Source organism: Cetorhinus maximus, chromosome 13 (genome assembly GCF_964194155.1).
Source record: "Cetorhinus maximus chromosome 13, sCetMax3.hap1.1, whole genome shotgun sequence".
Classification (NCBI taxonomy): Eukaryota; Metazoa; Chordata; class Chondrichthyes; order Lamniformes; family Cetorhinidae; genus Cetorhinus; species Cetorhinus maximus.
The window spans coordinates 4,884,332-4,912,044 of NC_135891.1; positions in this window are offsets into that span (position 1 = coordinate 4,884,332).

Below are 27,713 nucleotides of genomic sequence, written 5' to 3' on the forward strand. Positions count from 1 at the left end.
GCTGACTCAAATGTCCCGTTGCCTCGGGTGACCTTGTTGGTCATCCTTTGGTAGCTGAAGGTTGTGAGGGCCCTGACTATGCAGGAGCATCCAACACAGTGACAGGACATTCCTCAGTTGTCACAGAATCCTGAGACAACACTGTCACTAACAGAGGAGAGGGGGAGCTGCTGTCACTATCAGGAGCACCCTGACAGGGACCCCTGATGCAGAGAGTTGCCGCTCATCCATTAACATGAGGTTTGCTTGGACTACCCTGATCATCATACAGAGATGAGAAACACCAGGTCCCCATCCATCTCTCACACTGGCAAAGCCCTGCTGAGGAGCTGGTTCTCCATGAGAGTCGCTAAACTCTGGATGGAGGATTCCGTGCATTCAGAGCAGAGGGTGACAGCAGTGTTCATGTGCCATGGAGGTTGTCCTCCATGTCCTCCTCCACGTACCTCTGCTTGGACACCCAGCGTTTGCTGTCTGATGAATGACTCCAGGGGCTCATCCTCTGCCTGGAGCTCAGCTTCTTCTTGGTTCTCCAAAATTCCTCCGACTCCCAGAATCCTGGGAAATCGCAGTTTCCCGACAGCTGCTCAGGCGAATGTGATGTGCTGCACCCAGCCTGAGCTACCGCCTGTGAGGATGCTCATAGCTGAGCTGGTGTGAGGTGCGGGATGAGGGTGTGATGTGGCAGTATGTGAGGGACCCTCCTCCTCCAATGTTAATGGTGGACTTTCTGAATCTGCAATTGGTCTGGACGATGAGCCACCTGATGGATGGAAGACAGCAGTGAGTGTACATGAGCATTAAAGAGGCAAGCTACCTAGCTGTTCCTACACATGGGCATGGTGCACTTCACAAATATAACAATGTAGTATATCGAGGGACTGGTCTCTATAAGCTTACATCCTGCCTCTTAACTCTCCATATCTCATGCCCCTCACCCACCTTACCCCCATTGAAAGTGCCCTTTACTCTCAGCCTCCTCAGAAGTCCTGGCCTTTCCTCGACCAGCCGCTCTCACCCCTGCTTGAATGCCAACTCTAGAATGTCCTCCTCCATCAGCGTCTGTCCTGCCAAATGTGGGACTCCACCACCTGAACGGTTGCATACCAGCGCATTGTGCTTCCTCTTCTCCTGTGAAGACAAGAGCACGTTACTAAGTCCTTATTCCAAATGGCCAAGATGTACATGATCATCCCCAACATCACCGGCCCATGTGCCCAACACATTGCAGGGCTTTTCCCTTCTAGGTGTGCCTGCCATCCCAGCTAGTCCCAAACAGCCTTGCTGGGCACAGATTTCCTTTGCCCACAAATGCCATTTGTGTACCACCTCCCACTTCAAGCTTCTAGACCTCTTCATGAGACAATATACACCCTTGTAACATAGGCCAGGTAAAGCCAACAGATTTCCATTCCATTCCTTCAGGAAATTAGTGAACTTAAAGATGTAGAGAGGTTTAGGGAGGAAATTCCAGAGCTTAGGGCCTCAGCAGTTGAATGTACGGCCACCAGTTGTGGAGTGAAGAAAACTGGGGGATGGTCAAAAAGCCAGAATTGGAGGGGCGCAGGGATCTGGGAGTGATGGGGGGCTGGAGGACCTTACAGTATCACAGCCGTCACACCCTTAGAGAAGGGGCTGAACCCATGTTCAGAAGTTAAGTCCTGGAGGTGCTCAGTTTACTAAGGGGAAAGGAGTATTGCAGCATACAAGTGAAATTATCCCATTAGTCAATATTTTCCTTGCATCTGATGTTCCTGTTTTAACTTTTCTCTCTGGCTGCTTTATTTTTCCTTCGAGTTTCCGTATTTGCTGTTCCCTCCTCTCTCCCTCTGTCCCATCTCTTTTATTTATCCACTTCTGCTGCATGTGTCATTCTTTTCACATTGGAAAAGTGTAAGATGAAACTGAGCTGGTAAGGAAAGAGCAGATAGAACAGTAAAGGGAGGGCAGAGACAGCATGGGACCAACAAGTAAAGTCAGCCACACATCGGACACAGACTTCACTGGCTCGGAGGGACATGTGGGAGGAAGCCCAGTAGCAGAAACATTGCTGTCACAGTATCCAATTAATACAGATCTTCACGCTTACAGTAACATCACAGTTGGCATATACGTTAGCTCTGCTCAGATTATATGGGGAAGAGCACCACGTTCATTTTCAGGGCGACTGATATCCTCTTGTTGCAATGTCTTAAACAAATGTGCCAACACATTGCTGGAGCAATCCAAACCTATCCCACTGCCTGGCTCTCTCCCCAAATCCCTCTGCTTCCCCTTGTGCTATATTCCGGCTACACCAAGAAATTCCTTTCAAATTTCTCCTAACTCTCTATGTGTTCATTTCAAATTGATCTGGAACACATGGAGAGCAATAAATACTGCAGTGGTTTTTAATGTGACATTTATCTGCACCATATAAAATTCCAAGAATGTTATGAAAGGGTTCTAAATGTTGTTAAAGCGAATGTACTTCATGCTGTGGCACCATGGATTTGGGGAGAGAGCCAGGCAGTGGGATAGCTTTGGATTGCTCTAGCAATATGTCTCGTCTTGTCTAGATGGGGTTTCTTCAGGGATTGCCTGTTACCCTAAGAATGCTGCCATAAACTGTTATTTGTAAAAACCATTCTTGTTTTTTTGACAGGTTTTTGTACATCTCAGAACTCTACACGAGGTTGTACTCCTGCTTCCCAGCAGGTCTCAGTCTATTAATCATGTGACATCATAGTTACATCAGTGGTTACATCAGTATTGGGTGGTCCTGATATTAACCCTTTATTCTACATCTCCCCCGCCCCCCCGCCAAATCTTTATCTCAACTATACACATCCTCCTACCTCTTCCCCTGAAGTATCAGATTTCACAGGGTTAGTCTCTGATCTGGTCCTGATTTCATTTCGAGGTTGAGGATGAACTTCAGCCTCTTGTTGTTCAATAGGACAAGGGGTGGCTGTAGAGTTTCTACTTGTTTTTGGTTCCTTGTCTCCATCCGGATCTAAACAGTCTGTACAAGGTTCCATTGGTTTCCTTCCCAATGATATCAAGGCTCTTTGGCTCCTTCTGATATTTCCCAGGTCCTTCTCAATTCTATAAGATCTCGATTGTGGAGCTCTTTCTATGACACTGCCTTCTGTCCGCTGACCATGTATCCACACTATCTCCCAGGGCTTAGCACTTTCAAGTCTCGTGCTCTGTGTCTGTAATTGAAATGATGAGCTTGACTCACACTTCCTAACTTTCTCACTATCATGTTAGGGTGTAGTGTTTGTTGGAGAGTTGGAAGTTGTGTTCGCAGTTGTCTTCCCTACAATAGTTCTGATGGCAGGAACCCATTTTTTAGTGGTAAGGTTCTGTAGTTAAGAAGGGCGAAGTTAATATCTTTGTTCTTTTTAATCAATTCCTTGATTATTCAAACTCCTCTTTCTGCTTCTCTCTTGGACCGAGGATGCCTAGGCGAACTATTCCTTTGCGTGAAACCATATTTCTGTGTAAAGTTGTGGAACAGCTTGTTTGCAAACTGAGACCTGTTGTCTGACACCACAACATACAGGATTCCATGTGTCAGGCAGATAGTTTTTGGTGATGTCATAATGCCTCAGGCATGAAGCTGTGCCATCTACTCACTTTACACCATCCAGAGTAATAATCAACGATGAGGATGAAAACTTTGCCTTTAAACTCAAATAAACCCGAGCACTGCCAAGGTCTCAAAGGAGAAGTTCAGGGTGACGGTGGGTCACTCACTGTTGGCCACTCACTGCACAGGTAAGAAAATTCATGATTAACTCTTCAAAGGAATGACTGATGCCTATCCACCAGACTGACTGATGCCTATCCACCAGACTGACTGATGCCTATCCACCAGACTGACTGATGCCTATCCACTAGACTGACTGATGTCTATCCACCAGACTGACTGATGCCTATCCACCAGACTGACTGATGCCTATCCACCAGACTGACTGATGCCTATCCACCAGACTGACTGATGCCTATCCACCAGACTGACTGATGCCTATCCACCAGACTGACTGATGTCTAGTCACCAGACTGACTGATGCCTATCCACCAGACTGACTGCTGGACTCTTGCTTGGCATTTCACTAATCCTGAGAGACCTTGATGGATTTTCTGGAGAATGTTTTGGAGATGACTTAGTCTGTCATTAAAAACTAATAAATCATCGATGATTGTGAGATGTATTCTCTGTTCGAAGTATTGGCAAAGTACTGGGTTGTTAGGAGTATAATCCTGCCATCCGTTTTGGCAATTCTCTTTTCTTTCTATGCATTTGTTGTAATATGCCTTTAAGGAATAGTGGCATGTCATTGCCATATAGGGAGTTTGGCAGAAATAGGGACTGGAGAATAGTACCAAATACGATATGATGTAGGGAGTCACATGATAGTAGGCTGCGTGGTGGAGTCTAGAAGGAGCCAGTATGGAGACAGCACCCATAAGGGCAGTACCCTGGATATATACATAGTTGTGGGTTACCAATAAATGGTTTATGTTCAACCATACAAGTTCCAGGCCTTTTAGTGAGACACCAAACAACCGTACAACATGGTGGCAGCGCCAGATGGACCACAAAATCCCAGAGAAGCTGGAGAAGGAACCCAGACTCTCAAAGCATGAAAAACGAAAGAAACTGAAGCCTGGCCTAAGAGAAGTGCGCCTAACTGGAAAACACATTTGGAGATCACCTAAAAAGAAACTGAAGACACGGCTGGAGATCGCCTAAATAAAAGGCTCCATTACAGACAGGGAGGCTGAAGCACTCCACCAGGGCATGTGGAGGCCCATTGCCGGAACCTTATTGAAGGCAGAATCAAGGGACCTAGTTAGATTTAAAAAAAGGGCTGAGCAAAATTTTAAAAAGAAACGCAAAAAGGCTGAAACGCAGCAGAATAATCCACTGTGCAGATGAAGAGAGGAACCCGAGTGAATGCAGAGTCAAGAGACTTGGCCAAATCACAAGAAGGGTGAGCAAAATACAGTGAAAAAAAAACTGAGATCACCTTTTAAAATGGCGGCCATCAGGATCAGCACATCTGGAGCGCAGCTGCAGCGAGGGTTCCACAGCTGGCACCATAGCACGCGGTGGCCCAGCTGGACAGAATAAAAATACATTTTTAAAAGAATGGCAAGCAGAGTTCAAAACTCACCTCCCAGTGTCTTTTACCTGATTTTAAAAATCCATTAGAGGGCCCAAGCGACTTGTTTCGAATGTTTCCTGCAAGGGAGAATGGTTGAAATAAACAGCCCCTTCAGTGCAACGGGAGCCCGCTGAAACTGACAAAGCGCGGGATGAACAGAGAGAGAGAGAGAGAGAGAGAGATAGAAAAACGGCAGCTGTGGAGCCATTTTGAAGAGAAAAAAAATTTAAAGATGTACTCACCTGTTATAAAAAAAGTATGGCCATGGTTAGAAATTTAAAACTACCAGACCAATTTTAGCTAAGGCAAGGGCTAAACCAGACCCAAGGTTGGGAGCCTTGAAGAAGAAAATTTTTTAGAATACAGAAGTACATCAGGATTAAGCAAGAAATCAGAAAAACTGCAAGTTAATACATTTTTTATACTTGTTTGGTGTATATACAGATTAAGTAATCCTAAAACAAGGTATAGATGAATCCTCAACCAGAATTGGTGAGATATTAAAAGCCTTTGACAAATATTTTAAACTCCAAGTTTTGGAGAGCGCAGGCCTCAAAAGAAGGTCTGAAACACCCCCACTAAAGCACTGAAGGGATGAGGAGACTCCAGGCCAAGGGAAACAATACCTGAACAACCCACGTCAAGGTTCCAGAGAGGCACAGAATTATCCAGAAGTCCCAAGAATCTTTCTTTTTGAGAAGCCTGAGACAAAAGTCCCAAATGATTTCCTTTTTGAAGACGCAGGCATGTTTCCAGAACTGTACCAGCACCTGGTAGTGAATGACAAGGGAAAAACCCTGTGGCACCTGGAGCAAGAAAAAGCAGAAATAAAATCAGAAAATGTTTGTATCAAAGCTGAACTGGGAGATTTGAGATGCAAGATTCAAGCTGGGTATATACCTTTGGACGCACCAAGGCCCTGTACAGCTGCAATAAGACATCCTTACCCCTGTACTCAAGTCCTCACACAATGAAGGCCAATATACCATTTGCCTCCTGAACTGCTTGCTGTACCTGCAATGCTTGCTTTCAGTGATTGGTGTTCGAGGACACCCAGGTCCCTTTGTACATCAACATTTCACAATCTATCGCCATTTAAATAATACTCTGACATTCTATATTTCCTCCCAAAGTGGATAACTTCACACTTATCCATGTTATACTGCATCTGCATTTATTTACCCACTCACTCAACCTGTCTAAATCACCTTGAAGCCTTTTAACATCCTCCTCGCTGTTTACATCCCCGCCAAGTTTTATGTCATCAGCAAATTTGGTGAAGACAAATGTAGGTCCCTTACAGTCCGAAACCAAACTGTTCAGAGGCGACACAAAAGAGAAAATAATGACGCTCAATTCCACAGTTGGCAAATTGGAGCAGTAGATGCGAAAATCCATCCAGCTGTACAGGCAGGCAAAACAGCTGGCAGAAAACACACTCAAGTAAGTTGTGGCCCAGAAAAACTCTTTGAATAATCAATATGTAACCATGGAGAAACATGGGGAGCCAAAAAGGATGTTGAATACTACTTCAGTAAAAGCAGCGTTTGAGCAATCAGTAGTGACAAAGCAATGCAGTGAAGTACAACGAGAGTTGGCAAGAGGTCAACAGGAAAGAATAGCTGATTATCCTTCAAGATCAATTGCAAAAGGAGTACATAGCCTTCAGCAACATGAAGAAATTAAAACTGTCTTAGACAGCAGAATGGGAGAACGGAGAATGGAAGAACAGCAGAAGAAACTGAGGTGTCTCTGTTGAACTACAAGAATACTGAAGGCAAGAGGGCAAACACAGAAAGAAACTCCAGGAGACCCTGTTGAAATATACAAAAACTCAAGATGAAGCAATTGAGCTTCACAAAGAAAAGGAAACCCTGTTGAATGACCTTCATACATTACACAGATCCCTCAGGTCAAAGTTTGTTCCTCTGGATGGTTATGCAGAGAAGCAAAATAAATTTAATCTCACTATAAATGAACTGAAGAACCAGTTGCCAGAGGAGTCTCAGTAATGTTCAATATTCCAGGAGGAAGCCAAGAGATACAAGGAAGAGACTGAAGAGCTGAAGAACCAGCTGAATGGAAAAGAGGAGGCATTGAAAGGAAAAGCCGTAGAGCTTTCAAAGCTGTGAGCAGGTAATGAAGCCATGAGTAGCACAATTACAGGATTGAAACAAGAGAAGACTTTGCCAGAGGCGGACCTGACCAACAGTGAAACCAAAATGAAGGACAAGGACAAAGCTCTGCTGCAAACAGCTAAAGTAAAAACAGAAATAAGATTGGAAAATGTAAATCCAATGCTGAAGCTCAAAGAACTAGAAGAAAAAGCACTGGATACAAATGTACTGAGAACCATTGAGTTTGTTGAAAAATTACATGGCTGAAATGAAAATCGAGAACCAAGAATGTCAGAAATAAATACCAGAGGTAAAATTATAGAATGTAAGCTTGAAAGATAGCACAGAGGGAATTAGACTCTGCTAAGGAAAAACTGTTCAGTGTAGAGAACCAACTTTCATGGGCAAAAGATGAGATTGCTCAATGGAAAAAGAGGAGATATCTGGGCTGTCCTATTAGTGAGACACCAAACAACCTTACAACATTCATCATTTTGCAGCTGTGTTTACTTAATATTTTGTGATCTCCTGCCCAAGGTTAGTAAACATTTAGCAATGAGTAAAGTATATGTTTCCATTTCCTCATTAAAATTTAAATCTTCCAGCTTGACTCCTTCCATTAGTATTCTTGATAATGTATCTGCTGTCACCTCATGCTTCCCTTGAACATACTCAATAACTGAATTGTATCTCTCAAGTCTTTGTCTAAAATGTTGAATTCAAGCGGCATTTTTGCAATCTCCTTTAGGTTAAGAAGGGTAACCAAAGGTTTGTGATTGGTTTCAATTTTAAATCTTAATCCCATGTCGTAAACAGAGAACTTCTCGGAGGCCCGTGTGGCTGCTAATGCTTCTTTCTCTGTGTCCGTGAGAGATCTTGAGGCATAATAAACTGATCTTCTTTATCCATCTTCGTGAACTTGAAACAATGACCAAGCTTGCAGGTGATGCATCTGCTGCTACAATTGTTGGCAACTCTGGATTGTAGTGCTCTAGACTTTCGGTGAAATTAGGAGATTTTCGATGTTGTCAAAAGCATTTTGCTGGTCCATGTTCCAACACCATTGTTGACCTTGTCCCTACAGCTGTTGTAATGGCTGGTTGATTTCTGCCAGGTTTGGTAGGAGCTTTACTTACTCGATTGACCATCCCAAGGAATCTTTGTATTTCTGTGATGTTTCTAGGCTGTCCGAACTCTCTAATGACCTTGGTTTTCTGCAGGTTAGCAGTAATTCCTGAAGCTTGCACAATGTGGCCCAGGAATTTTATCATGGGCTTTGCAAATTCACATTTGTCATTTAATGTCAAACCTGCTTCTTGTAGGATGTTGAGGAATGCTCTCACTCGACAGTCATGTTCTGCCCTCAATGAATCATGTATGAGAATGCTGTCCTTATGGCATATTATTCCTCCCATGCCTTCCAGGGTCTGATACATCATTCTTTGGAATATGTCAGGTGCAGAAGTAATTCTGAATGGTAACTTGGTAAAACAATAACATAATGACAAAAGTAGTTAGCCAGCTGGATTTTTTGTCCAGAGGTCACTGTCAAAGACACTGTTACCGACCAATTTTGTGAAGAGGCGCTTTTTGCTAACTTGGCAAGACTTTCATCCACTTGTACCATCAGGTGGATCTTGTGCTCTCCTGACTTGTTTATTGAGCCAAGTCCATGCAAATTCTAATTGAGTCATTAGGCTTTGGTACTGTGACCATTCCAGAACACCACTTTTGGTATGGTTACTAGAGAGATGACCTCTTGTTGTAACCTGTGTTCAATCTCACTCTTGACTTTGTCTAAGGGTGGGTGAGGGACCTTCCTCGCTGTGAAGAGACATATAGGCTTCGCATCTGCCCTTAGAGTTCTTTGATATTCTGTTTACAGTTTTCCTAAGCCTGAAAATAGGGTTGGAAATTCCTTTCTGGATGCATTACTGGACTGCTCAGCAATTTCATCAGCCTTAGAAATCAGCCTCAACTGCAAACATGTTTCTTCTGCTCAGTAATGGTAACCCCTAGTTCTCTATAAGGTACAAGGGTCCAATAATTTCTTTATCCTTGTATCTTAATCTTGTCAGGTGTTGACATATTTCTTTTAGTGTAGTCCCTCCTGGACCTTGTTGCTGGATGGAGGGTTGCTATATTATGATATTTTAAACCATTTCACTGCATCAGATAATACTAAAACACTTGTTTCAGATAATACTAAAACACTTGTTTCAGATAATACTAAAACACTTGTTTCAGATAATACTAAAACACTTGTTTCAGATAATACTAAAACACTTGTTTCAGATAATACTAAAACACTTGTTTCAGATAATACTAAAACACTTGTTTCAGATAATACTAAAACACTTGTTTCAGATAATACTAAAACACTTGTTTCAGTTAATACTAAAACACTTGTTTCAGATAATACTAAAACACTTGTTTCAGATAATACTAAAACACTTGTTTCAGATAATACTAAAACACTTGCCCCAGTTACTCGCCTGAATTCTGTAGGGTGACCATCAATTCCTAATTTAATGCTCCGGTAATTATTTTCTGTTTTGTTAACTTCTCCTAAGAAGGTTACTTATTCTTTCTGTGGCTCTTCCACTTCTTGGATTTTATTTGGTTTCGTTGTTATCTCTTTCTTCCCATGAGCCATAGGAACTCGGATCTTAGACTATTAGAAAATGTTTGAACTTCCCTCGGTTGCAGCACCCGCCTCACCTTCCTGGGCATTCTTCCCACTTGGGTCAGGTTTTCCTGCTACACTGAGAGCATTTTGAAATGGCAGCTGATGCTCTTTTTCCCAATTCCGTGGGCTTTTGCTTCATTGCACTGTCTCTTTATCGCCCAACATACCGAATGGCTTCATTCAGTTTTTCCAAGGGATATCACTTTCGCCAAGAGCAACTTGTCTGTTTGGCTTCCTAAGCTCAGTCTGTCATGGTATTTGTACTGCCTTTGTGAAAGTTAAATCTTCCATCATTTGCAAAAGATCTGACAGGATTTCATCAAAGACCCCAACCACTATAGACCACATATTGATTCATCACTGAGGATCCCATAGTCACAATTCCCTGAGACAAGATGCACTCAGTTTTTGCCTCCCCTTCTTAAATTTCCCCCACTCAATGATCAAATGTTTTTGAATATTGGAGTATGAATTGAATACCTGGATGGCTTCCTGATATGAGTTCAAAGCCTCATCAATGCTCTGTCTTGCAATAACTATGGCCCCTACTGCATAGAAATAAGTACTGACCTTATCCTTCTGGTCCTTCATATGCCATTCTGAAACTGTCCTGTATCTGGGAATCTTTTCTTCCAATTGTCCCATTGTTGAGCCTGTTTTGAGCCTTCAGCGCTTTGGAATGGTTCTGGGAGTAGCAATGTAGATTCCATGCTTATGCTAAGCTCTGGATCTGTTGCAGCTTCAGTAGTTTGGCTTGTAGATTGTGATCTGTACTCACTGCTGTCCGCACTCCAGGTCTGTGTGTCTTACTCACATCTGCAGCTTTGTTCTCAAGTGAGTCTTCGATCTTTCTTCTTCTTGTCCGTTTTCCGAGGGTTTGTAGGTCTTTCAGGTCTGCAGCCTTCTCTCCGAGTTTTTCTGGGTCTTTACATTCTGTCCACTGCCTCCATGTTGGTCTTGGGTTGGGGGTCTAGATGGGGTTTCTTTAGGGTTTGTCTGTTACCATCTGGTACCATAGACTGTTATTTGTAAAAAGCATTCTTGTTTATTTACAGATCAATGTACATCTCAATGGTCTACATGATGCACTTCTGCTTCTCAACAGATTCTCAGTATCTTAATCCTGAGACATTGCATCATAGTTACATCAGTATCAGGTGGCCCTCTTGTTAACCCTTTACACTGTGCAAATCAACTGCACATTTTTTTAAGTACGCCACTGTAGTGTTGGTCTGTTCTCACATCCTCTTTTGCATTCCTCTACAAGATATTTATTCTTGTATGTCAAAAGCCCTCCCAGCCCATAAACTCATCACAGAAAATAGCAAGGACATCATGTGTGTGAGTGAAACCTAATACATTAATGACAACTCCTTCTGTCTCACTGAACCTCTCTGATTTATATTCCACTACAACTGAACTGATCAACCTCCACGGTGGCAGCATTGTCCTCCTTCCAGGTTCCACCTTTGCCTGTCTCTGTATCTCTCTGGTCTTTCTCCATGTCTTAAGCACCTTGCCTTCCCCACCTTAAATATTCACTCCATCCACCACCAACGCACAGCAGCAGCAGTGTGCACTCTTTACAAGATGCACTGCAGCAACACGCCAAGCCTCCTTCGACAGCACCTTCCAAACCTGTGACCATCCAGAAGGGCAGGGGCTGCATACACATGGAAACACCACCTCCAAGTAACTCACTGTCCTGATTTGGAAATACATCGCCGTTCCTTCATTGTCGCTGGGTCAAAATCCTGGAACTCCCTCTCCAACAGCACTGTGGGTGTACCTGCAGCACATGGACTGCAGCGGTTCAAGAAGGCAGCTCACCACCACCTTCTCAAGTGGAACTGAGGTGAACAATGAATGCTGGAAATTAAAATAAACACCTGCCCTTCAAGATCCTTCTTCAATACGAAACACTCTTCTCCCCCTCGTTCAGCTATGATTCAGTTGGCAGCAATTTTCACCTCTGAGTCCGAAGGTTGTGGGTTTGAGCCCCACTCCAGAGATTTGAGGAAAAGATTTAGGCTGACACTCTCAGCGTAGTGCTTCATGCTGATGGAGTGCTGCAATGTTGAAGTTGCCATCATTCGAACAAGACATTAATGTACACTCCTGTATACCCTCTTGGGTAGACTATTTTGACAAAGAGCAGTGGGGTTCTTATTGGTGTCCTGGACAATATTTATCCCTCAATCACTAAAAAAAATTATTCAACCATTATCACATTGCTGTTCGTGGGAGCTTGCTGTGTGCAAATTGGCTGCTGTGTTTCCCACATCACAATAGTGACCACACTTCAAAAATGCTTCATTGGTTGCGAAGCACTTTCAGATGTGTTGAGGTTGTGAAAGGCATGTTATGAATACTAATTTTTCTTTCTCTTTTCTTTCCTATCTACCCTTAATCTTTGGACCAGGTAATATCTAATCCTCAGTAATTTAATCACCTGAACTCACCCACTTACCCCTGCCAATACTCCAGAGTTCAAATCTCATTTTGGCAGCTGAGGAACTCTGGAATAAATCTGGAATAAAAAGCTAGTATCAATAATGTTGACCATGAAGCTACCCAATTGTCATAAAAGTCCGATTTGGTTCACTATGTCCTTTACGGAAGGAAATTACTTTCCCTTACCTGGTCTGGCCTATATGTGACTCCAGACCCACAGAAGTGTGTTTGACTCTTAAATGGTCTACAAGGTCTCTCAGTTTTATTCAAGAAGGTAGCTCATCATCACCTTCTTAAGGACAATTAGGATGGGCAATTAAAATGCTGGCCTTGGCAGCCATGCCCACATCCCATGGATGAATATAAGAAAATATGTTTGCTCTCTCTGTCTCCCCTAATCCTTCCCTCTACATCAATTCCTTCACCCATCCTCTAGACCTTGCTGTCACACATGGGGAAGAATTTTATCCTGGTGCAATTTTACGGTCCCGCCAAAGTCAATGGACATTTGAAGCGCTCGCCCCATTTTATGGCCCCACCCCCACCACGATGGGGGCCACAAAATTCCGCCCATGGTCTTGTTACCCCTGGGATTTTTATCCTTTCCAGGTTTCTCTTTTCACCACTTTCTCAGCTCTCATCCTTCCCATTGTGTAACTCCTTCCCTTGCATCATCTACCCATTGTAAGTTACAGCTCAATGCACATGTGCTAACCAACACAAGTCCTGCAAAGTCCCACACTCACATCATTTACCAAATTCCCTATGTCCCAGCAAATTGACTTCGAGATCCTTGTCCTTACTTTCAACTCCCTCCAGAGCTTTGCTCTAATCTACCCCTGCAATCTCTTCCACCCGTGGACCTCTGCACACTTCCTCCAGTCCTCTGATAACAGTTCATTCCTTGTTCTCCACACCATCTACCCTATCGTTGTTAAGTAGCCTTTCAGCCAGCTTCTGAAAAATCCTTCTCTTCAATTCCTAACATTTATTTTCCCAAGAGTTGAACAGAGAGCGTCAAGTATCACGTGCGAGAGGTGAATAAAAGATGAGGGGGGGTATCAGCCTGTTAAACGGGAAGAGGTGGCTCTAGGGTTTGCTATTAGGGGAGCTGGGTAGCCATAATGCAAGACTGCAACTTCAAATCTTACCTTTAACCAGAGTACATTTGGAAGGGTTTAGCTGTACAAATGTTCCTTTATGAAAATGACGTTTCGGGATCAAGTATATGAGCATTTGAAGACACATGGTGAGCGTACATGGCTTAGGAGGAGCAGTTGAATTTGGACCTTTGGTTCCCAAAGCTTTCCACCCCTGAGGATTTTCCTCAGCTCATGTCCGATTCTGTTGGAGACTAATTGATAGAGGTTGACTGCTATGATTAGTCAACAGCTCTATTATTGCATAATTTGACTACCAGGACAGTAAAAGGTGAACTAGATAGACCTTTTCTCATCTAGCAACTTCAATATTCTTAAAAAGATGAAGATTATGCTGGTGCTCAGACAACCCAAGGAAGGAAAGAGACAGTGGGTAGTGTGTTACCCTGCCTGCTCTGGTGAGTTCATTGAACTTTTTATGCCACTTGCCTGCAGTCCTGGAGTTGGGAGAGTTGGCACACAGTGACAGCTCCCTCCACCTGGCAAGGCTGACATCATTGATCGGTATATTCTTCTAAGGACACCCAGAACCTTGTGGCTTCTGATGTTAATTTCCTTAAGGACTTACAGGTCTGTGAAACTGTGGGATCTCCCTCTGGGCCTAGGTGCCAGTTCTTGTTGCCTTGTTTCAGGGGTTCCCACTGCAGACATTCTTGAAAGAACCAGGAGTAAATTGGTTAGACATGCAGACAAGCTATCAAAGAGTCAAGTGAGTGAGCTTAGCTCCACTCCTTCCTTCCCTGATTGTCCCCCAGTCTCCTACTGAAATGGTCAGCCAGAACATTAAAAGATGCACTCTAATTTCTATGCAGCCCGCCACATTACTCCTGTTTTGCACATGATTTACACCAATAGCTCCTTCAATGGAATTGCAAATAAGCTGATGCAGTAAATTCCCTTAAATATGTTTCCTGATCACCAGGGGGCACAATTATTTTTTGGACTGGTGTAAAAGCAGCTCAAAGCAGGAAATTCACCCCTAACGTTCTCATGAATACCCCCAATACCAGCACATGAACCCTCTGACTAAGAAATTTCACCAAGATTCTTCCAGTCTCCCAACAGAATTTGTCCCTCAAATAATTTGAATCATACTTACTGTATGTTCATGTATCCCTTAAACCCCCTTTTCCTTTTCATTCAATATGATCTTGAATGTTAACATAGTTTCTGTCTCAACTGCTGACCCTGGAACTGAATTTCCTGAAAGGGCAGAAACGAAACTGGAGAGGTCACAATGTACACAAGAGGCATCATTACAGAGGCCTTACTGCACTTATGTGCGTGTCTGTACGCATGTGTTTGTGTGTCTCTGGGCATGTGTGTATGTGTGTGTCTGTATCTATATGTAATATACGTGTACTTATATGAGCACTTCAAAGTGAATCAGCAACATCATCACATGGTAAACTCTATTAGTTCCAGCTGTAAAGCCCTTGTTAGAAAATATGTCTTTGCTTGTGTTGGATTAATATAAAACGAATGAGCAAGCTACCAAGAGTATTATAAACATAGTTACACTGAAATAAAGTTTGCTTCAATGTAGGCTTATACATCCTGAAGACATCAAAAAGCATTTCGCAGGCATTTAATTACTTTCGAAGTGTAGTCGTTGTTGGTTTGTTGGCAATTTGTGTACAGCAAGTTTGTGTACAGCAAGTTTGTGTACAGCAAGTTTGTGTACAGGTAATGAGACAAATCCCCAGATAAATTGTTCTGGTAGCGTTAGTTAAAGTTTCACCATTGACAGGACACTCAGGGAACTCCCGAGTGTTCTCTAAAAAAGTGTCAAATTGTACACAGCAAGATCCCAGTAATTAGATAAATATCCAGATAATCTGATTTAATGATTTCGGTCGAAGAAAAAAACATCAGTCAAGACAGCAACTGGAGTAAACTCTCCTGCTCTTCTTCAGATAGTGTCATGGGATCCTTTACATCTACCTGACAGAGCAGGCAGGGCGTCAGTTTAACATTTGATCCATTATAAGGCACCTCTGACAGCGCAGCGCTCCCTCAGTACTGCACTGTTAGTGTCAGCCTAGATTATATGCTCAGGTCCTATAGTGGGGCTTGAACCCACAATTGTCTGACTCAGGGAGTTCTCCAGATCTGAACTCGATTGCATCTTGTGGGGGTGAACACTCCTGATTTCAATGCCAACGCTTGAGTGTTTTCCCTGTAACATATTTCACAGAATCTTGTAGAGTCCTGGTTTTATCTACTAACTCTGTTCACTATTGCCACAAATCTGTCATGTTCATGTTCTACCGAATTTAAATTGCATAATTTAAACAAGATTAATCTTCCTTCACGTCCAAGTAAAGCACATAGCATGGGGCAGTTAGCACCCAGCATATCATTCCCCTACTATGGCAATTTGTATCTATGTAGGAAATATCCCAAGGTGCTTCAGAGAAGCATAATCTGACAAAAATTTGACACCGAGCCAGGTAAGCAGATGTTACAACAGGTAACTAAAAATGTGATTAAAAAGTAGATTTTAAAGAGCATCTTAAAGGAAGAAAGAGGGATGGAGAGGTTTAGAAAGGAAGTCTGAAAGGGGTGAGGGATCTGAGAAGAAACATTTTTTGATATTTTTAAAAACATATTTTCCACTTGGCCATCCCACTTCAAGTCCACTTGCATGTGTATATCAAGGATTTTCAAGCCTTTCACCTCTATCGGGGTGTCGTTGATTAACCTTAAATTGAGGGGCATGTGCTCATGTCTACAGAAGTCTACTCACATGGTAGTACATTTAATTTTTAAAAATTCATTCACGGGATGTGGGCTTCATTGGCTGGCCCAGCATTTATTGCCCATTCCTAGTTGCTCTTGAGAAGGTGGTGGTGAGCTGCCTTCTTGAACTGCTGCAGTCCATGTGGTGTTGGTACACCCACAGTGCTGTTAGGGAGGGAGTTCCAGGATTTTGACCCAGTGACAGTGAAGGAACGGCGATATATTCCAAAGTCAGGATGGTGAGTGACTTGGAGGGGAACTTCCAGGTGGTGGTGTTCCCATCTATCTGCTGCCCTTGTCCTTCTACATGGTAGTGGTCGTGGGTTTGGAAGGTGCTGTCAAAGGAACCTTGGTGAATTCCTGCAGTGTATCTTGTAGATGGTACACACTGCTGCTACTGTGCGTCGGTGGTGGAGGGAGTGAATGTTTGTGGATGTGGTGCCAATCAAGTGGGCTGCTTTGTCCTGGATGGTGTCAAGCTTCTTGAGTGTTGTGGGACTTGCACTCATCCAGGCAAGCGGGGAGTATTTCATCACACTCCTGACTTGTCCCTTGTAGATGGTGGACAGGCTTTGGGGAAACAGGAGGTGAATTACTTGTCGCAGGATTCCCAGCCTCCGACCTGCTCTTGTAGCCACAGTGTTTATATGGCCAGTCCAGTTCAGTTTCCACGTCAGTGGCATTTAACCACAGACTGTTTTGCCCACACAATTTATTGAGGGCCTCAAGAGTTTCCTGAACCTCACCAACCACACCCTGCGGCCTAGACCCCACAACTGCCGTATTGCCCATGTATTTCCAGTATTTGATGCCAGAAGAAGGAAGAGTATCATTAATGAGAATTAGGAAAAGGAATTGGCTCTCGCTGAGTGCCCTGAGGCATATACATTAGAATGAATCAGATGGGCCGAATGGTCTGTTTCTGTGATGTAAATTTCTATGACCTCAACACTAGGCCAGACATTGTATCTGGTACTTGTATGACCATCTGGCTTAATGCTTAACCAGGCAAAATGATTTACCCATTTCACCACGGAGAGCAGTTGAAATAATCTGCTTTTAAGGTTGCAACAGTCTATTGGCCTTTTGGAACAAGGAACTGTGGCAATTTGCAGCACAGGAGGAGGCCATTCTGCCCATCATCCGTTCCTGGCTCTCTGAGCAACCCAAAACGAATCCCATTGTCCACTTCCAACCCGCAGCCTCCTAACTTCCACTGATTAACCTCAGACAGCAGTGAACAAATACAGGACATCGATATTATAAAGGCTGCTTTAATCTTTTATTGGAGCAATGGAAAAACTGTGGAAAGTAAATTTACAAAAGCATAGTAAAATGATCATCATACCTGGCTGGCCCAGCTGGGTAAAACAAGCTGGAAACAATTGACAGTTGATTCAATATTTAGAAGAAAAACAAATGTATCGGATTTGTTCCGTGTGTTTAAACTATTAAATCCAACTTTCTCATCTTAAAAATGTATTTTGGAACCCTCGTCAAGTTTTCTAAAAACGTTCATCCCGTGTCTGGTTTTCAGTAATGAGTAAGTCAGCAGAAAGAGAAACAGGCCAGTGGAAATCTGGAGCTCGCTGCCAAAAGGCTGTGGATGCGTGACGGGTTCGCTCGGAGCTTTGAGGGACTGAGATTGATAGGTTTTTGGTTCAGCAAGGCCATCGAAAGGTCGGGTGCAAAATAGACCACGTACGGGTAAACGGAGCTGAGGTACAGATTGGGGGTGCGGGAATTAAGAGAGGGGCCTGAGAGAGCAAGTCCACAAACCTTTGAAGGTGGCAAGGCAGGCTGAGAAAGCTGTTGAGCACACGAGATCCTCGGTTTTGTTAATAAAGGAGTCGAGTGAAAAAGCAAGGAGGTTATGCTAAAGCTTTATAAAATACTGATTGGGCCTCAACTGTGTTCAATTCTGGGTGCCGCACTTTGGGAAAGATGTCAAGGCCTTAGAGAGGAGATTGATTAGAATGGTTCCAGGGGGTGAGGGACACCTGTTACCAGTGAGGGCCTGGAGAAGTTGTGATTGTTTCCCTTGGAGCACCAGAGATTTAAAGGGAATTTGATAGAGATGTTCAAAATGATGGTCAAATCATCAACTTGAAACCTGGGTGAAATTTTAACCTCAAAAATGGGTGGGTTTGGCTCACATGAGGTGGGGGGTGGGGGGAGGGTTTAAAGTGTTAATCCCAACCCCAATTTGTCTCCAATCCACTCCCTTCCGGGTTCCCTGTACTCTGCTGGCCCCTCCGCTCCCAGCAGCTCAGCTGAGTTATAATTCCACCCCCCGAAACCCGGTTAACCTTGTTTCTCTCTCCATAGATGCCATCTGAACTTACTGAGTATTTTCGGCATTCTCTGTTTCAATTTCAAAATCATGAGCAATTTTGATAGAGTAAATAAGGTGAAAGTGTTTCTAGTGGTAGAAGGATCAATAAGCAGAGGGCACAGCTTTAAAGTAATTGGAAAAAGGACCAGAGACAACAGCAGGAAACGTTTTTATATTTTATATTGAGCTATTTAGAGTCCTCATCAGCCCTTTGTGTTCCTTACTGTTGGCTGTTGTAAAGCAACAAATGCAACTGCCTGCATTCCTCATTTTATGACCCATGTCCATGACATTTCAATAACAAGAGAGCTGGGATAATAACAAAATCATATAATGATACAGTGCAGAAGGGGGTCATTCGGCCCATCACACCTGTGCCAGCTCTTTGAAAGAGATATTCAACTATCGAACCATAGAATCCATTCCTCTTTCCCCATGGCCTACAGATTTTCAACAGTATGTCCAATTTCCCTTTGAAACCATTTCCACCAAACTATCAGGTAGCACATTCCAGTTTATAGCAACTCACTGCTAAAGGAAATAATTCTCCACAGTGATTGACTCTGAGCATGAAAAGTATTCAGCAAGGCGTCAAGTTATTGGATTGTGGTAAATCTTATGGAATGGTAAAGGTAGATTATTGATGCCTGTGAGTAATTTTTTTCTCATTGCCTAATGGTTTACTGGGTAACTTAAAACATCATTCAAAGATTTAGATTTTCAACATAGCCTCTGAGAGTGTTGCAGGTAATGTAGATTGGCTATTCGTTATAAAAACTGCCTGATTTGGATTTCTGCAGAAAATATGCTCCAACTGGTTAAAAATTCTTGGGCCTAGAAATTCTTTTAGGCCTATTTATTCAAGTGGCTGATGGGCATTGGCATCCTTCAAGGACAGAGGCCCAAAGACTGGGAGACATTGGCTATCTAACATCATCACGTCAAGCTGCCAGGACTTGTCCTGCCTCCATAGACAGCTCATCGCCGGAAGGTTCTGACTGAGCCCCTGTCTGTCCATCAGCGGCCGTCAGGTAAGGATGGTGGGGACAGGGGGGGGTTGAGAGGAGCTGTTGATCACACACCAGCTCCTCCTGGCTTCACGTCATTTAAAAAAATAATTCAATGTACCTTTTCGGTAGCGGCCATAGAAAACATGACTGGAAAAGGACCAAGGTTCTGGGCCCAGGCTCTGTTTTGGATTTTCATTTAATTTTGGGCCCTAGTTTAGGTACTGTCTGGTCTGATCTTGATTTTTAATTTGGTTCTGTTTCTAATCTGGTTCTGGGCCCTGGTTCAGGCCCAGCTTCTGGGTCGGGCTCAGATCCAGGTCCTGAGTCGCCGGATCCATGTTCTACTTTGTCACTGGCTTCTGTTTTTGCAGACTCTAGTTTATGAAAAAGAAAAACAAAGACTTGCATTTATATAGCGCTTTTCACAAGCACTGCACTCAAAGTGCTTTACAGCCAATGAGGTACTTTTTGAAACGAATTCACTGTTGGAATGTAGGGAACACAACAGCCAATTTGCACACAGCAAGCTCCCAGAAACAGCAATTCAGTAATGACCAGATAACCTGTTTTTGATTGAGGGTTAAATATTGGCCAGGACACCAGGGATGACTCCCCTGCTCTGCTTCAACATGGTTCCCTGGAACCTTTTACGTCCACCTGAGCAGCCAGATGAAGCCTCGGTCAATGTCTCGTTGAAGAGCGGCACCACTGACAATGTAGCTCACCCTCAGTACTGCACTGGAGTGTCAGTCTTGATCTTTGTACTCAACCCTGAAGTGGATCTTGAACACAGAACCTTGTGTCACAAAAGTGGGAGTGCTACGCACTGAACTGAATTGAAACTATACAAGTAACTAGATAAAATAATATGTTTTCTGCCTTCAGCTTGATTGAACATTTTCATATATACAGTTCTAAAAATACAGGTTTATGAGAGAATTACTTTTCTTTTCAATGCATCAATCATTCCATTGTTCCAAAAATTAAGTGAACTGTTCGGAGGGGGCTTCACTATAAGGCAATCCAAACTGTCAATGATAGCTAGTTATGGATTTGGAATCACAAATACTCTTTAAATAAAGTAAAATTACAGTAGAACTGGAATGCACCCCAACATTTAAACTGTGATTGCATCAAATTTCTTGCCAATTTAGGCCAAATCAAGTTTAATTGGCAAAATAATACTTACAACTACTCAAAAAAAGCACATGAGCCCTTTTCATTTCTTTTTACACATTTTAATATCCATAAGTATTATCCTGCCAGCAAGTCACTCAAAAACATTGGAGCTCGCCAATTGCCATTTCACATCTGGGTTCATAATCTGCCAAGTTTACTACTTGAGCGGCGATCAGGCTATATATAATTTTAGAAACACAAAAAATATCATTCCTTTTCTCTGATTCTGCACAAATCCATGTCGTTAAATTATAAACTTCAAGATGTTTTAAAAATGATTGAGTAATCTCTCTCAGATGCTAGGAATAATTCTCAGGTGAGGCAGTGAATTTTTCATTTGTATGCACCATGCTTTAGGAAGTTAGGAACAGGAGGTGGTTATTCAATCTCTCAAGCCTGCGGGTTGCCATTCAGTTAGATCACGACTGATCAGTACCTGAACGCCATTTACCTGCATTTGCTCCATATTCCTCAATGCCCTTACCCAACATAAATATATTGAACTCAGTCTTGAAGATTTTAATTGACCTCCAGAATCCACAGCCTTTTGGGGGATGAGATTTCCAGATTTGCACCAACCTTTGCCCCAGATACTGTCGCTAGTGCCCTAACTACAATGTGCTTTGTCTCCAACTCATTTAAAACTGATGCTGTTTGTACAAATGTAATACTTTAACAAAATAAATTCTCCTAAAGCCAGTCTGGAAAAAAAGCTGAAACACTCCAGAGGAAGCAATGATTGGCAGGGTTGCAGATGTTCATGTTTAAATTATATAAACTACTTGATAATTGGATTTTTTGGAATTGCCAAGTTTTGAAATGAATGGAGGACATATCCAACTGTTAATTAACAAGATGATTTGGCTTGGTGCTAACCTGACAAATATTGCTAACAAATGTGTTTCTGAGGTACGAAGATTTGGAAAATCATGACAGTGTTTTAGTAGCAACAAACTGTGGATTCCAAATAAGACAGAGGTAGAGTCCTGTGTAACCTCCTATTGTGGGACATCATGCATCGTGTTCTGTGGAGGTGAAGGGAGTGTTGAGGGAAGGGCCAGGATTTTCTGGTGGGCTCAGGAAAACTCAACTTACGAGCTTTTTGCACCTTCCGAAACGCATAACCTGTCCCATGTGTGACTTTGCCCAGGATTTTTGTCTTCTCACCCAGGTTTGGGTTGACAGTACATTTTGCAAGCAGCGACGGAGTGTGTGAGGACTCTTGGTGCAGAGGTGGGCTGATTAGGAGGCCCACCTCAGTTCTCCAGCACAGCAGCCAAGCTCTCAACATCATTTAAAAGCCCCTTAAACCGCACCCCTCACCCCTGAGCCACCCCCCCCATGCCACCTCCATACCTCCCGTGTATCTGCCACAGCCCACCGCCCAGTATCCATTATATACTGTCCTCAGGAGCCATGCAATAGCAATGGAAATTATTTCAAAATCATTGGAAAAAGTTAAACCTCTAAAAATCCAATAAAATTTTGAATTCAAACACACTACCATTGATAGAGGAAAGAAAAAAAACTATTCCAATATATAAAAAAATAATCTTTTAGGCACCTATCAGGGATGTGTAAACAAACAAGAAACCCCATCAAAGGCATATTCTCTTATTGTAACCTTGTAAAACTATCAATCATTCTTGGTTGAATAGACCACCTGCACTCAGCCATTAGTAGCTTTTGAATAAAAGCAAAATACTGCAGATGCTGAAAATCTGAAACAAAAACAAAAATAGCTGGAAAAATTCATCAGGTCTTGACAGCATCTGCGGAGAGGAATACAGTTAACGTTTCGAGTCTGTATGATTCTTCATCAGAACTGCTTTTGTGTTTGAAACCCAGCCAAGCTTTCATAATAGCTACAGTTGACATAACAAAAGCCTCCATTGTCTGGAACTGCCATACCAAAAGCTACATTGCCTGAAACTGGCAGAACAGATGGTGCCCCACTTACATTTCAAAGCAGAATGCCTGTTAGTCAATGGGGAGCAGCTGCTGGGATCTTTTTTAACTTTCAAAAGTAGGGTGTTTTGTTAACAGCCAGAGCTGCCAGCAGATTTAACTCACCATAAAAAACATGACAGCAGAGGCTGACAGCTCTTTTTTAAATATTTTCTAATGCATTATGGCACTTTTGACAATTGGAAAAGTACTGTAACGCATGACAACAATTACATGATGTTGGTCAATCTAAGGGTCAACTTACCTTTGTAGGACAAATCACTATGATGAGTCTTGGTATTAAAACACATCTACCTTACAAAACATCTAATAGTGATATTTGAAGGTATCAAATCATCTTACACTTAGCTGTGAGAATATTTCTGAATGCTCGGCAGGTCACACCCTCTCCAAGGAGGCTTTGTTTTTTTAGGGCATCCAAAACCCCACACCAGCACACCAAAATGGCGTGCGGGTGGAAATACAATTTTCATGTGGTGCTCACATTGGGGACCCCGACCTCCGAATAGGTGCGTCTGTGTTCAGCACACGAGGTCTTTCCAACCCATGAAAAGGCCACAAGGAAATGGGGTCGGGCTGGGATGGCAGCGGAAAACTGGCTTTCCTCCAAAAAAGAAACCAAGTGCTGCATATTGTGCCCCAATTCCTGCCTCAATTTGGGGAGGAAAATCCGGCCCCAGAAGTGAGCAGGAGAGAAGGGATATCTTCAAATGGTCCTTTTTAGCCTCCATTTTACACCTGAGAAACCTGTGAAGCAGGTGCAAAATTTTTCACTTTATGTGTGGTGGTGTGAGGTCTTAACTCAAGGCATTAGAGACACAAGTTAAGCTATCTTTGTGGATGTTGCTGGTACTCCTTGGTGCTGTCAAAAATAGGAAATGCTGGAAGAGGCTTAGGGAGGAAATTCCAGATCTCGGAGGCTGGAAGAGGTCAAAAGAGATAGGGCGGGTGATGCCATGGAGGGATTTGCACAGAGATGAGGTTTATTTTAAATCAAGGTGTAGGAGGACTGCGAATCAATGTAGGTCAGCAAGCATAGGAGTGGTGGGCTAACAGGACGTGGTGTGAGTTAGGATGGTCCCCTATAAACATGGCGCAGAGGCAAAACACCTCTTTTCTAAAATCATTTCCAAGAAGTAGGTGATGCGATGGTGTAGCAGTCTTGTCGCTGGGCTAGTAATCCACAGACCGAGGGTAATGCTCTGGGGATCTGGGTTCAAATCCCTCCACTGGCAGATAGTCAATCTGGATTCGATAAAAAATATGGAATTAAAGGTCCAATGATGACCATGAAACCATTGTCGATTGTTTGTAAAAACCCATCTGGTTCACTCATGCCCTTTAGAAAAGGAAATCTGCTGTCCTTACCTTATCCCATGAATAAAGATGTGGGCCTCACTGGCAAGGTCAACGTTTATTGCCCATCCCAAATTGAGCCACCTTGTTGAACCGCTGCAGTCCATGTGGTGTAGGTACACCCACAGTGCTGTTGGGGAGGGAGTTCCAGGATTTTGACCCAGTGACAGTGAAGGAACGGCGATATATTTCCAAGTCAGGATGGTGAGTGGTTTGGAGGGAAATTTCCATTTGTCCCCATGCATCTGCTGCCTTTGCTCTTCTAGGTGGGAGGGTCGAATCATCCCAGGTTTGCACAAAGTGTGATCGTAGGTGGGAAATAGGTTGTTTTATGGGTTTTTGCGCTGTATCATCCCATTCCCAGCACATCCCGCCTCATTAATAATGCATTCCCGGGAAACATGCCGGATCGCTGATGGGGCGCCCTCTAATTCACCTGCCCCACCGTCACCTCAGGCCTTCAGTAATCCGGGTGCCATATTTAAAGGGTGCCCCTGCACAGAGCCAGCATTCTCTAAGGCATCGGGAGCTGCTGCAAAGTCATGGCTGCCAAAGGGAGGAAACCCTCTGCCCTCAAATTTAGCAACGCCTCTCTTGGACGTCTACTGGATGCAGTGGAGGCTCCGCCATAAAGTCCTCTATCCCCACTCTGGGCGAAAGCCAGCAAGCAAGGTCACCAATCCAGCATGAGAGGAGGTGGCAGCGATGGGCAGTGCCAATGCCCAGTGCCGAAAGAGGGTGAATGATCTCCTCCATTCTGCCAGGGTAAGTCATCTTCTCATCACTCTCAACTCTCACTCTTACAAACCCATCATACATCCACAGGAATCTCATTTACTGTAAGGGCAATTAGGGATGGGCAATAAAGGCTGGCATAACCAGTGATGCCTACATCCCATGAATTAATAAAATAAAATCTCCCTCACACACACCATCATCTGCCCTGTGGATTGTGTCCTCATCCCGTCCATGGGACAACTCACCACCCACACATGCCAGGCATCCTTATCACATGGCCTGGCAGGCATCCTGCTTACACTCTCTCCATCTCTATCCATGCAGGACAAGCTGGCACACAACCAGCATGTAAGGTCCTTCTGGGGGAGGAATGCCCGACATCAAGGTCCCTCACAGACTTTGGGCATAGAGTCATCCAGCTGGCTGGCGAGGATCTGGACTCTTCCTGTGCTGACGGTGAGGTCAGAGGGTCCAGCAGTGCAACATCATCAGACAACCATGCTGTGAGTGAGTTCCCCTGTTCTGCAGCCATGCACAAATGGTCTCTTCTTGCTTTCGCAGGTTCATCTGGAAAGCAGCCAAAGGGGCCCATGAGCCAGGTCCTCAACTACAGCCCCGAAGACACCTCGGAAGAAGAATCTGATGACACCTTAACTGATGTCTCATCACAGCGCTCACCCACACCCACCACCAGGGCACAGGCACACACCTCAGAGGGACCTAGTTCTAGAGTAGTTTAGGGGTCACAATCTGGTGCACATATCACACTGTCTGATCCACGGAAGGTGGGGGAAGGGACTTCCCAGCCTTCCGGCAGTCGGAGGACTGCTGAATGCCAGAAAGCGGCTGAGTCTGAATCAGGTGAGGAGCCTCTGGAATTGGTCATATCTCAGTTTTTCCCTATTCTTTCATGGGATGTGGGTGTCACTGGCAAGGCCAGCATTCGTTGCCCATCCCTAATTGCCCTTGAACCGAGTGGCTTGCCACATCACTTCAGAGGGGCCGTTAAGAGTCAACCACATTTCTCTGGGCCCAGAGTCACATGTAGGCCAGACCGGGTAAGGACGGCAGATTTCCTTCCCTAATGTTGAAACTGATGGGTTTTTACAACAATCGACAATGGTTTCATGGGGCAGAGATTTTGGTTCCGGGGCGGGTGTGGGCCTGCTCCAAACGGGAGTGAAAGACTGCGCGATGAGGTCGGTGGAGTGTCCCAACGTCATTGCGCGCTCTGGTGATAGTTCACTGGGCAGGGCACACGTGAGAGGCAGCAGTGTGGCCTGTTGGTAATTAAGAGGCCTATTGAGGCCCTTAACCAATCCATGACATTGAAGTTTTCTCTGCCAGTCCAACTGCTCGGTTGGTGGGAGGACGAATAGGCCGGGCGGCCTTTGCGTTTTTAATGAAACCTCATCCACGGGCAGGATGAGGTTTCGGACAGTAAATAAAAACCAATAAAAAAATGTTAAAACTCATTTTCCACATGTCCCTGTTCATGTGACAGAGCCACATGTGGGGATGTGATTTTCTTATTTTTGAATTCTTTATTTCTCAAGTTAAAAATCTTCAGCTCCCTGAGGCGGCTCTGTGCCCACACACACACACACACACACACACTTCAGCACTCGCACTCCTCCCGCCCCCACCCCGGCAGCACTGAGGCCCTCAGCGCGTGTTACATGCTGGCTGGTCATTCATTGGCCAACCAGCATGAGACCGTGGTCAGAGCCCATTGCCCAGCCAACATGGAGAAAATCCTCTCCGTAGTCCCCATCACTGAGACTAGCTTTCAATTCCAGGTTTATTAACTGAATTTAAACTACACCCAGCTGCCGTGGTGGGATTTGAACCTTTGACCCCAGCGCATTAACCTGGGCTTCCAGGTCACCAGCCCAGTAACTGGACTACTAGTTCCAGTTGCTGGAACTGCATAGACAGGTTGGTGGAGTGGGCAGGTAGGTGGTAGATGAAGTTCAATGTGGAGAAGTGTGAGATGATGCATTTTGGTAGGAAGAACATGAACAGACAATATAAAATAAGGGATCAAATTTTGAAGGGGGTGCAGAAAGACCTGGGTGCATGTGTGCATAGATCATTGAAGGTGGCAGGACAGGTGGAGAGAGCAATTAACAAAGTATATATTGTCCCGAGCTTTATTAATAGGGTCATGGAGTGCAAGCACAAGGAGGTTATGCTGAATTTATATAAAACACTCATTAGACCTCAGCTGGAGTATTGTGTACAGTTCTGGGTGCCACATTATAGGAAGGATGTGAACACATTGGAGAGAGTGCAGAAGAGGTTTACAAGAATGGTTCCAGTGATGAGAAACATCAGTTACGAAAATAGATTGGAGAGGTTGGGACTGTTCTCCTTGGAGAGAAGGCGGCTAAGAGGAGATTTGATAGAGATGTTCAAAATCATGAGGGGGCTGGACAGAGTAAATAGGGAGAAACTGTTCCCACTCGTAAAAGGAGAGGGCACAGATTTAAAGTGATTTGCAAAAGAAGCAAATGTGACGTAAGGGAAAACGTTTTCACAAAACGAATGGTTCGGGTCTGGAATGCACGGCCTGGAGGTCTGGTGGAGGCAGGTTCAATCGGGGAATTCAAGAGGCCATTAGATGATTATTTGAATAGAAACAATGTGCAGGGGTGCGGGGAAAAGGCAGGGCAATGGCACTCGGTCATAATGCTCATTTGGAGAGACAGTACAGACATGATGGACCAAATGGCCTCCTTCTGTGCACTTATCAGATTGCAATGCACAATGGAGGAGTCCATGTACCTTCAGTCTGAGGTGACAG